The sequence below is a fragment of the Gadus morhua genome, chromosome 14 (assembly GCF_902167405.1).
Source record: "Gadus morhua chromosome 14, gadMor3.0, whole genome shotgun sequence".
Lineage (NCBI taxonomy): Eukaryota > Metazoa > Chordata > Actinopteri > Gadiformes > Gadidae > Gadus > Gadus morhua.
In genome coordinates, this window is record NC_044061.1 from 26,052,861 (window position 1) to 26,061,880 (window position 9,020).

Here is a 9,020-nt window from a genome sequence, read left to right on the forward strand (position 1 = left end):
ACACCACCCACTAACGCACCCTGGGGACTCCAGGCAGGTGAATTGGCAAACAATGGGTGTGCTGTGAGTGTGATAGGTGTGTGTTAGGTGTGTGCGTGTGTGTCAGGTGTGTGTGTGTGTGTGTGTGTATGTGCGTGTGTGTGTGTGTGGGTGTGTGTGTACGTTTACTTCTGTATATCTGCATACATCAATTGGTGTGTGTATATCTGGGGGGGGGGGGGGGGGGGGGGGGATTGGGGTACCTGTTGGTAAAAGGTGGAATTAGACGAAAGAGAGAGGAAGGCTAAATCAAGACGAGAGATGAAACGGCGGGGTGTGTGGGGGGGGGGGGGCTTCAGAGGCAGCGGAGGGGAACAGAGGCACGAGACGTGCGTTGTTTCTGGGCCGAGGCTGAATCGCGCTGCGCTCACTAGCTGTGCGATGACGATCAAAGCCCGGGTGGGACCCCAACGTACGTGGTGCTCCACCCACTTGAACCCGGCTAAATTTTGTGAGCATGTAAAGGTGTGTGTGTGTGTGTGTGTGTGTGTGTGTGTGTGTGTGTGTGTGTGTGTGTGTGTGTGTGTGTGTGTGTGTGTGTGTGTGTGTGTGTGTGTGTGTGTGTGTGTGTGTGTGTGTGTGAGTGTGTGTTGGATGGGGAGGAGAGGTGGGAGGGGGTAAAGAAAGAGAGACAAGCCATTAGAGATGGTTCAGGTAAACAGAATAGGACTCTGCAGGAACAAGCACTGCGGAATGGTAATGAGGGGTGAGGGTGAGGGTGGGGGAGAGAGGGGAAGGGGTTTGGTGGGGGGAGGGCAGGGAGGGGGGGGGGGGGGTGCTTCGTCTGCCTCTTTGAAGAGACTGGGAGTACTCCCCCGGCACCTCCCAGATATTTATTTGAATAATGTGCAAATGCACACCCCGGCGAGCTGGGAGCAGTGGAGGAGGAGGAGGATGAGAAGATTTAATCTCCAAACTCTACCGAGAGAGTGGGGGAGATGGGGATTGAGAGCAAGACACCGAGAGACACACAGATACAGAGAGAGAGAGAGAGAGAGATAGAGATATAGAAGTGGGGGGAGAGAGGCAGAGAGAGAAAAATGGGGTTTGGAGGGAAAGGCAAAATTTAGAGAAGGGAGGTTGGGCTGAGAGAGAGAGAGAGAGAGCGAGAGAGAGCGAGAGAGAGCGAGAGAGAGAGAGAGAGAGAGAGAGAGAGAGAGAGAGAGAGAGAGAGAGAGAGAGAGAGAGAGAATGGAACCGAGAGCGACAGAGCGATAGATCAGGCGAGAAAGCGAGGGTTTGTGAGACAGAAAGACAGATAGGGAGAGGGATGGAGGGAGAGAAGGAGAAAGGAAGAGGGAGAGAAAGGGGGGAGAGAAAGATGAAGAAAGTGAGAGCGTTAGAGGGGGGGTGCAGGGCTGTAACGGTAGCTCGGAGACAGACACAGTGACAATGAAAGGCAGGGAAGGGCAAAAGCTTTAAAACGGCAGGAAGAGATATAACAATCAGAGCGATAGGGAGATTAAGAAGTGAAGGAGTTAGAGGAGGGAGATCTGAGGGGGGGGGGAGGGCACGACGTGGAGAAATAAGAGCGGCCTTCTTAAAAATATATATTTTGACACTTTAAACGTAAGGTGGTTCCGTGGGCAGTAAATAAAGGAGGCGCAATCAATAGCAGTCAGAGATAAGGAGATAAAACCTCTAAATATGAAATACCGCCGTACAAAATGGTATGGATTTCCAATCGGGGGGGGTGGGGGGGGGGGGGTTTGTGACAAGCTGCTTTGAAATGCAAATAGCAACTTTCCACATTGTCCTTCACGGGCCCGTTCACCTATCGATCGGCTAAAACAAATTCTATCGATCATTGAATATTTAATGGAGATAATTAAATCTTTCGCCGAGGTACTTACAACCCATTTCCAGATTTCAACGGCTTACCCAGGAGACCCGCCATTGACTAATGCTTCAGAAGAGCCTCTCGGAGAAATAGGCTGCCTGCTAATTGCAATGAAACTGGATATTGAGTTGATACCGCAGGGCTGGTTTCTAGTGGTCTGCAGCGCTTCCGACGGGCCGAGCCGAAAATTTCACCGCTCTGATTGGAAAACAATCCAGAGAGAAGAGGAATCAGCCGGTTCAGACATTGAACAAGTTCAGCCGAAGCGGTTCTTAAAGTGAATGTTGCAGTTATTCATTCACACCTGGAGCTAATTCAGTCAGGGGATTCGACCAGAGTCGGGGAACGGGAACCGAACCCGGAGCCAAGCGAAGACGGGGCCGAATCGTCTTTTTGCTACCTGAGAAAAAGGGGGAGGGGGTTTCTCGTCTAAAAAGGTCCAAATTGAATTCAGAAATGAGACGTTGAGTGGACAGAGGGGGGGTTGGGAGTGCCCAGACTGTCTACTCTGTGTCTCCATCATCACCAGGGCTGCGGATCATCTATCAACACACAGGAGCTCAGCCCGTCCTCTGGAATACCAGCCAGCCCCCCTCATTGATTAGGAACCCCCAACAAAAGAAAAAAAGAAAAAGTGTGCAATGAAAAATTCCCCCAAATCGACGGACATAATTTATGACATTAAGCAACTGGCAAACAGGGAGAGGTTGCTGTAAGAATAGCATTAGAGGGCAGCTCTCAGCGCACGACCAACTGTTCAACAAAGTGCCAATCAATAGCGGCTTTATTAGTGGCTACAGTCAATGTAGCGGAGAGGGAGCGGGCCAATTAAGACTATTGATCCGTGCACCGGGTGAGGGGGGAGGGGAAGGAGAGGGGGAAGGGGGAGCTGGAAGAAGATGCAGAGAGAGGGAGGGAGAAAGGGAAGGGAGAGAGAGAAGGGAGAGAGGGAAGCGAGAGAGGGAAGGGGACGAGGGAAGGGGGAGAGGGAAGTGAGTGAGGGTGGGGTTGAAGCAGACTATTCATGTATTTCTTTTGGACCTTATTTTCTTTCCTACACGGGCAGAATAGCAGAGTAGCAGAGAAGGCTGAGCCGGACGGAGAGGGGCACACACAGTGAGTTGGAGCAAGTGGATCTTTCTCTTGGGGGGGGGGGGGGCGGGGTCTGGCGCTGAGGACACCCCCAATCTCCCCCCCTCCTCCCATCCCGACACAAAGCAGAAGACACAGCCTGTCTCCTGGGAGGCAGAGGAAGCGTGTGGTGAGGTGAGGGAGGGGGGGGGGGTCAGGCAGGGGAGAGGCTTGCCCTGTGTGTCGTCGTCCCCCCCGCCGCCCCCCTCCGCCTGCAGCACCCACCCACCACCCAACACATCTCCTGGCGCCGGCGTTCGGGGGGGAGGTGTGTGGGGGGAGGCTGAGCTGCACTGGGAACACGGCGCAAGTCCTCTTCTCACCGCCAGTTCAGAATAGTAATGAGGTCAGGGCTCCGAGGTCCGCCCCGCACACTCCACTCCCCGGGAGGCCTGTGTGTGCGTATGTGTGTGTCAGTGTGTGTGTGTGTGTGTGTGTGTGTCAGTGTGTGTATGTGCATGTGTCAGTGTGCGTGTTCCCCTTTACATGTTTGTGTGCGTGTGCATTTGCCCATCTGTGTGTGCGCGTGTTGGTCTGCATGTGCGTGCGTGCATGTGTGTGTGTGTGTGTGCGTGTCTGTGTGTGTGTGTGGGTCTGCATGTGCGTGCGTGCGTGTGTGTGCGTCTGTGTGTGTTTTGAAGTAGTAGAGGTCAGAGAATACGGTAGCCAAGGTTCTGGACCTCAGAGCGGAGCGTAAACGGGGAGGGACTGAACTCTGGCGAAGCCGTGCCAGTAGAAGCAGTAGTTCTCCTACTTCACCGCATGCTGAGAAGGTAGCTCCTGTCCCCTAGCGTGTGTACCTCCGGCGTGAAGGTATAACATAACACATCGGAAGGCTATGGAGGGGGCGGCCTGATAGCAAATCCTCGAGAAAGAAAAGACTGACTTTATCATCATTCTTCTGGACTCATCAGTCCGGAAGAATCAAGACACACTCTTTGGTGGGGCGGTGGGGGAGAGTGGGTTGGTCGGGGAAGGGGGAGGGTGAGGGGGCGGGAGGGTGGGAGGGACGGGGGGGTGAGACCTCTGCAAGCGTTTCAAAGCCAACAGTGGTACGTGATTGGGTGTCCGGTTCTCAAGGAGATAGGGTCAAGATGACATCTGCTTCGTGTCACATGGAGCAGGAACACGCACCCCCGCATCCTGGAGGAAACCTCTTCAAACCCCTGCGTCGACAGCTCCAGGGTCCGCGCACGTGTGTGTGCATGGTTCTTGCGTGTGTGTGCGTGTGTGTCTGTGTGTGCGTGGAATTGGGAGTTGTGGGGGTAGTGTGTTGGTGAAGTTAACATGTGTGTATTGTTATTTGTGTGTGTGTCTGTTCGAGAGTTGTTTGGGAGTGTAGGATGTAGCTGAAGGTGGTGTGTGTGTGTGTGTGTGTGTGTGTGTGTGTGTGTGTGTGTGTGTGTGTGTGTGTGTGTGTGTGTGTGTGTGTGTGTGTGTGTGTGTGTGTGTGTGTCTTAACCATCTCTAGAGTACGATCAGACAGTAAGCTTGTGTGTGTTTGTGTGTGTGTGTGTGTGTGTGTGTGTGTGTGTGTGTGTGTGTGTGTGTGTGTGTGTGTGTGTGTGTGTGTGTGTGTGTGTGTGTGTGTGTGTGTGTGTGTGTGTGTGTGTTGGTGTGTTTGTGTGTGAGTGTTCAGCAGTGTTCATAGGATTAGTTAGTGTTAGGAAGAGAGCTATTTGACGTGGACATAGTGGTTAGAAACGCTCTAACCACAGCAGTGTCTGTACCGACCCAGTCCCTATTGGACTCATAAACAATGAGGTCACGTCAGGCTCCATAATCATATTTATACTAAACAGGACCACAAGTGTCTTTCAAATATATTGATACACATACACATCTTGAATTTTAATTGAAGGGAGAAAACAGCCACATAAACACATCTGTTTATGGTCTATTATACATGAATGTATTCATGTATAATGTGTTTCATAAAATGTGGAATTCTGACCATCCTGTCAGGAACATCTCCTTGCAGCGTGTGCATTTCCAGACTGTTTAATCTCCCCACATACAAATCACCAGGCCCTCGCGGACACCAGTGCGTGTGTGTGTGCAGGTTTAGATTTACAAACTAATCTTTTTAGGGTGCATTACCTCCAGCCACTCAGATGTCTTGTTGACTTTGTGATTGAATCATGATAGGATTGAGGATCATTGGAAGCACAAATAAGGAGCAGCAGCCGAAGGTTTAATTGCATAACAGATGATACCCACACTCCACACTCACTCCATTCGGTGTAATTTCAGCACTTAAACAACTTGAAACCAATTGATCACTTAAGATAAGTAACCAATTTTCAATTGCGCTGTATAATTGACTATTATACAATGTGAGTCTTGGCGGATACAGACCCAACAGACAGATACAAAACATGAATGAAGGGACGATTAGAGTCCAACAGAACAGACTCTGTCCAAACAGAGGGACAGAGGGGGACGGGGAGTGCAGAGCTGGAGGACTCTCCCACCGGGGCGGGGAAGCTGAGCGAGGCAGGACCCAAAGCCAGGCATCAATAAACAGATTAGTGGGCGAGTACAGTGCTGCTGGCCCTGTCTGTATTCACACCCGCCGCTGGAAAAGGTCAACCGCTCAGTACACCCGGACACCGTTCTGCACGGAAACACCAACAAACCCTCCGTAAGTACATACGCGCACACATGCCAACGCTTGAACACACACACACACACACACACACACACACACACACACACACACATCTATACACATGCATGCATACACGCATGCACACATACACACATCTAAACATGCACACAAATACACACACACACACACACACACACACACACACACACACACACACACACACACACACACACACACACACACACACACACACACACACACACACACACACACACACCCAAGCTAGAACAGCAGCAGCCAGGAGGAATGTGGTGAGGAGGAGATGAAGGGACTGAGGCCAACATGGCTCCCGGTCTGGTAAGTGGCCGACATGGGGATGTGCACCCAGCAGCACACGGCATTGTCTCTGGTCCCTTGTGATAGGCCAGGCGGGGGCCTTCCAGCCCAGGCCCTTGTTGTCTGACGGATGTGAGTGAGAGTTGAACACGGTGTTGAAAGACGCTTCAGCCTGCCGCACTAAACCATCCCAGCCGTCTAAATCTGGAGGGGACTTTCTTTTTTTTTTTCGGCGCCAATGTAAAACAGTTGCTTGACTCTGTCAGCGATGTGTACTTAAATGTCAAGTGTTTTTTTTCCTTCTTCCCCCAGCAGTTTGCCTCAAAGTAGCGCTGTATATTTACCCCCTAACACCTAAGGGTGACACGGCTGGCTTTGACATTTGGAATTCCGACTTGCCAGCCAGGAGCTGTTTAACAACGTCCTCGGCGGGTATGTTTTCCCGGGACTAATGTAAACATAACACCGGCTGAAGGACTTTCATTCACTGTACGTATTTAAATACGGCACTCGCCCCAACGACTCCAAGCCTCGTTTGACATGTTTAACACTACAGTGTATATTGTACCAGAGAGAGAGGGCGAGAGAGAGAGAGAGGGGCGAGAGGGAGAGAGAGAGAGGGGATGGAAAGAAAGAAAGAAAGAAAGAAAGAAAGAAAGAAAGAAAGAAAGAAAGAAAGAAAGAAAGAAAGAAAGAAAGAAAGAAAGAAAGAAAGAAGGAAAGAAAGAAAGAAAGAAAGAAAGAAAGAAAGAAAGAAAGAAAGAAAGAAAGAAAGAAAGAAAGAAAGAAAGAAAGAAAGAAAGAAAGAAAGAAAGAAAGGAAGATTATTGAGATAATTAGGCAGAATGTCAGCAATCTTCATATCACTTCCTCCAAATAGAAAACATCTTGAGGTTGGAAAACAAGCATTCTGAGAGAAGGGACTTCAAGGATACTCTCCTTATTTAGAGGTGCCTGTGCTTTCACTGAACAGAGCCCCTTCCAGGGTCTGGCCCTGCGGTTTCCCCCAAAGTAAGCTTGACAATCTGCAAATCAGAAATTAGCTCTAACAAGCTTGGGCTGAAAGTAGAGGTTTTTGTTTTGTTTTTTTGGAAATCCGAGGAACCATTGCCCACAAGGGCAAGGTCAGAGTTCATTCAGCAGCCATGTTCTGAGCCTGTTTACATTAACCAGCAACGAGGCCAATCAAGAATATATGATTTCACCTTTTTTACATTAAGACAGACCTTTTGATGTTGGCAGCCGTATAACATCTGCTTTTGAGTTAGGTACACTTGAAGGAGCATGTTTAGGTTGTGGTGTTTTTTTTCTTCTAGAGGTAGGTAGACAGGGAATTGTTAACAGTAGAGGAAAATTACTTTGAGAAGGGCTTGCTTCAGTGCGTGTGATTTGAATGATTCGAGAGAAAAAATATGAAAATGAAAATTGCTGTGTCGAAGATGCGATCCAACTGACGGAGCAGAAAGAATGTGGAGGAGAAGGCGAAACATCACAAGTGAGGAGACGGAGGGAAGGAGATGTTCTGTTTTCTATTAGCGTGAGGGGGTGCCAACTTTCTCCCGAGGACAGACCGTACCTGCCTCCAAATCCCTTGCTTAAGAAAAATAACCGAGAAATTAGAAACAATACAAGGCAACACAAAATACAAGGTCATAAAATAAGTGTTCCCATCTATTAAATACATGGGCATTCTTTTGGTTTTTATGATGATGTCGTTGCAGACAATAGAGCAATATAAACAACGATAAAATACCAAAACGAGTCATGGGTGTGAGTATTTGAGTAGGGTATTCCCTTTCCCTTTGCTTATCCTCCCAAGGAACTAAATGTTTGTTTACGAGCGGCCTTGTGGCTGGTCATCAGCAGACGGTGAATCGCAGGCTCTCGGGAACCAGTCATACTCTTAGAGACGATCTTAACACAAGTTTAAGTGTGAGGATATACAGTGAGAGACAAAGCGAGAGACAAAGGCAAAAGGTGGACAGGAAGTGGATTTTCGTTTTTTTTGCCGCATCTGGATCCATTTGGGGGGCGAACCCGGGCGGACCTCAAGGACCCCGGCAGCAAATAAGGAACAGAGGGCCCGGGAGATTGAACTGTCATTGGCAAAATTGCTATTCACATCCTATAGGGTGCTTTGGATAGGACGCTCCCCAAGCCTCCAACTGTACAGCTTACACAGAAACCTGTCTGGTAGCATTTAGCTCAGAGCCGGCACACGTACCTGCACATGAAAGCATTCAGGTCAATGTTCCCCGAGCTGTAGCATAACCGCGGCTAAGTGATGATGACTACCAATTGGTTTCCATGTGCTTTCTCTCCCCTGGACCGCAGTGGAAAAACAAAATAAAAGACATGCGTACCATAATGGAAGGTAAATCTTTCGCCGGAGGGATGTGTTTTTTTTTTTTTTTTTCCCCGCCATTGGAACACAAGCCTAATTCCCCTTGCTACATGACCTTGCGTTTCCCTCGCTGCGTCGCGGCCTTGACCTGCGGGATCCGCCTCAAAGTGAAACTGGCGAGCGCCGGCCCTTTCGTTTAGGACGACATGTGTTCTGAGATGATTGTAGAGGGCCGCTTTCATCTGAACTCTCAACATGATGTTCAAGATAATGCCGATGTTGTGTGTGCACAGTGACTCGACACTACACTACACTACACACGCACACACACACACACACACTTCAGTAGACAACGGGCACACACACACACACATTTAACATGCTTTGACTTCACAGTCACAGTCTGAACTCAATGCCAGGAATCCTGCAGAAAAGAAAGAAAGAAAAGAAAGACTCCATTACATTTAGTTTTTCCCCCACAGCAAAGGAAATCTAACTGTCAGCTTGGTTAGGATTATTCCACCATGGTCGGCTTTTTTGTGCTTCCCCATCATAATCCACCCCCCCCCCCTCTCCCTTTCTCTCCCTCTCGCTCTGTCTCACTCCCCCAAAAAATAACCTGCTGGTGAAGCCTTTCAAAACAATTTATGCAAACAAACATCAAGCATAGCTATTTGTATTGGCACCGCCTTGCCTTTTCAGTAAACCGGACTGAACCA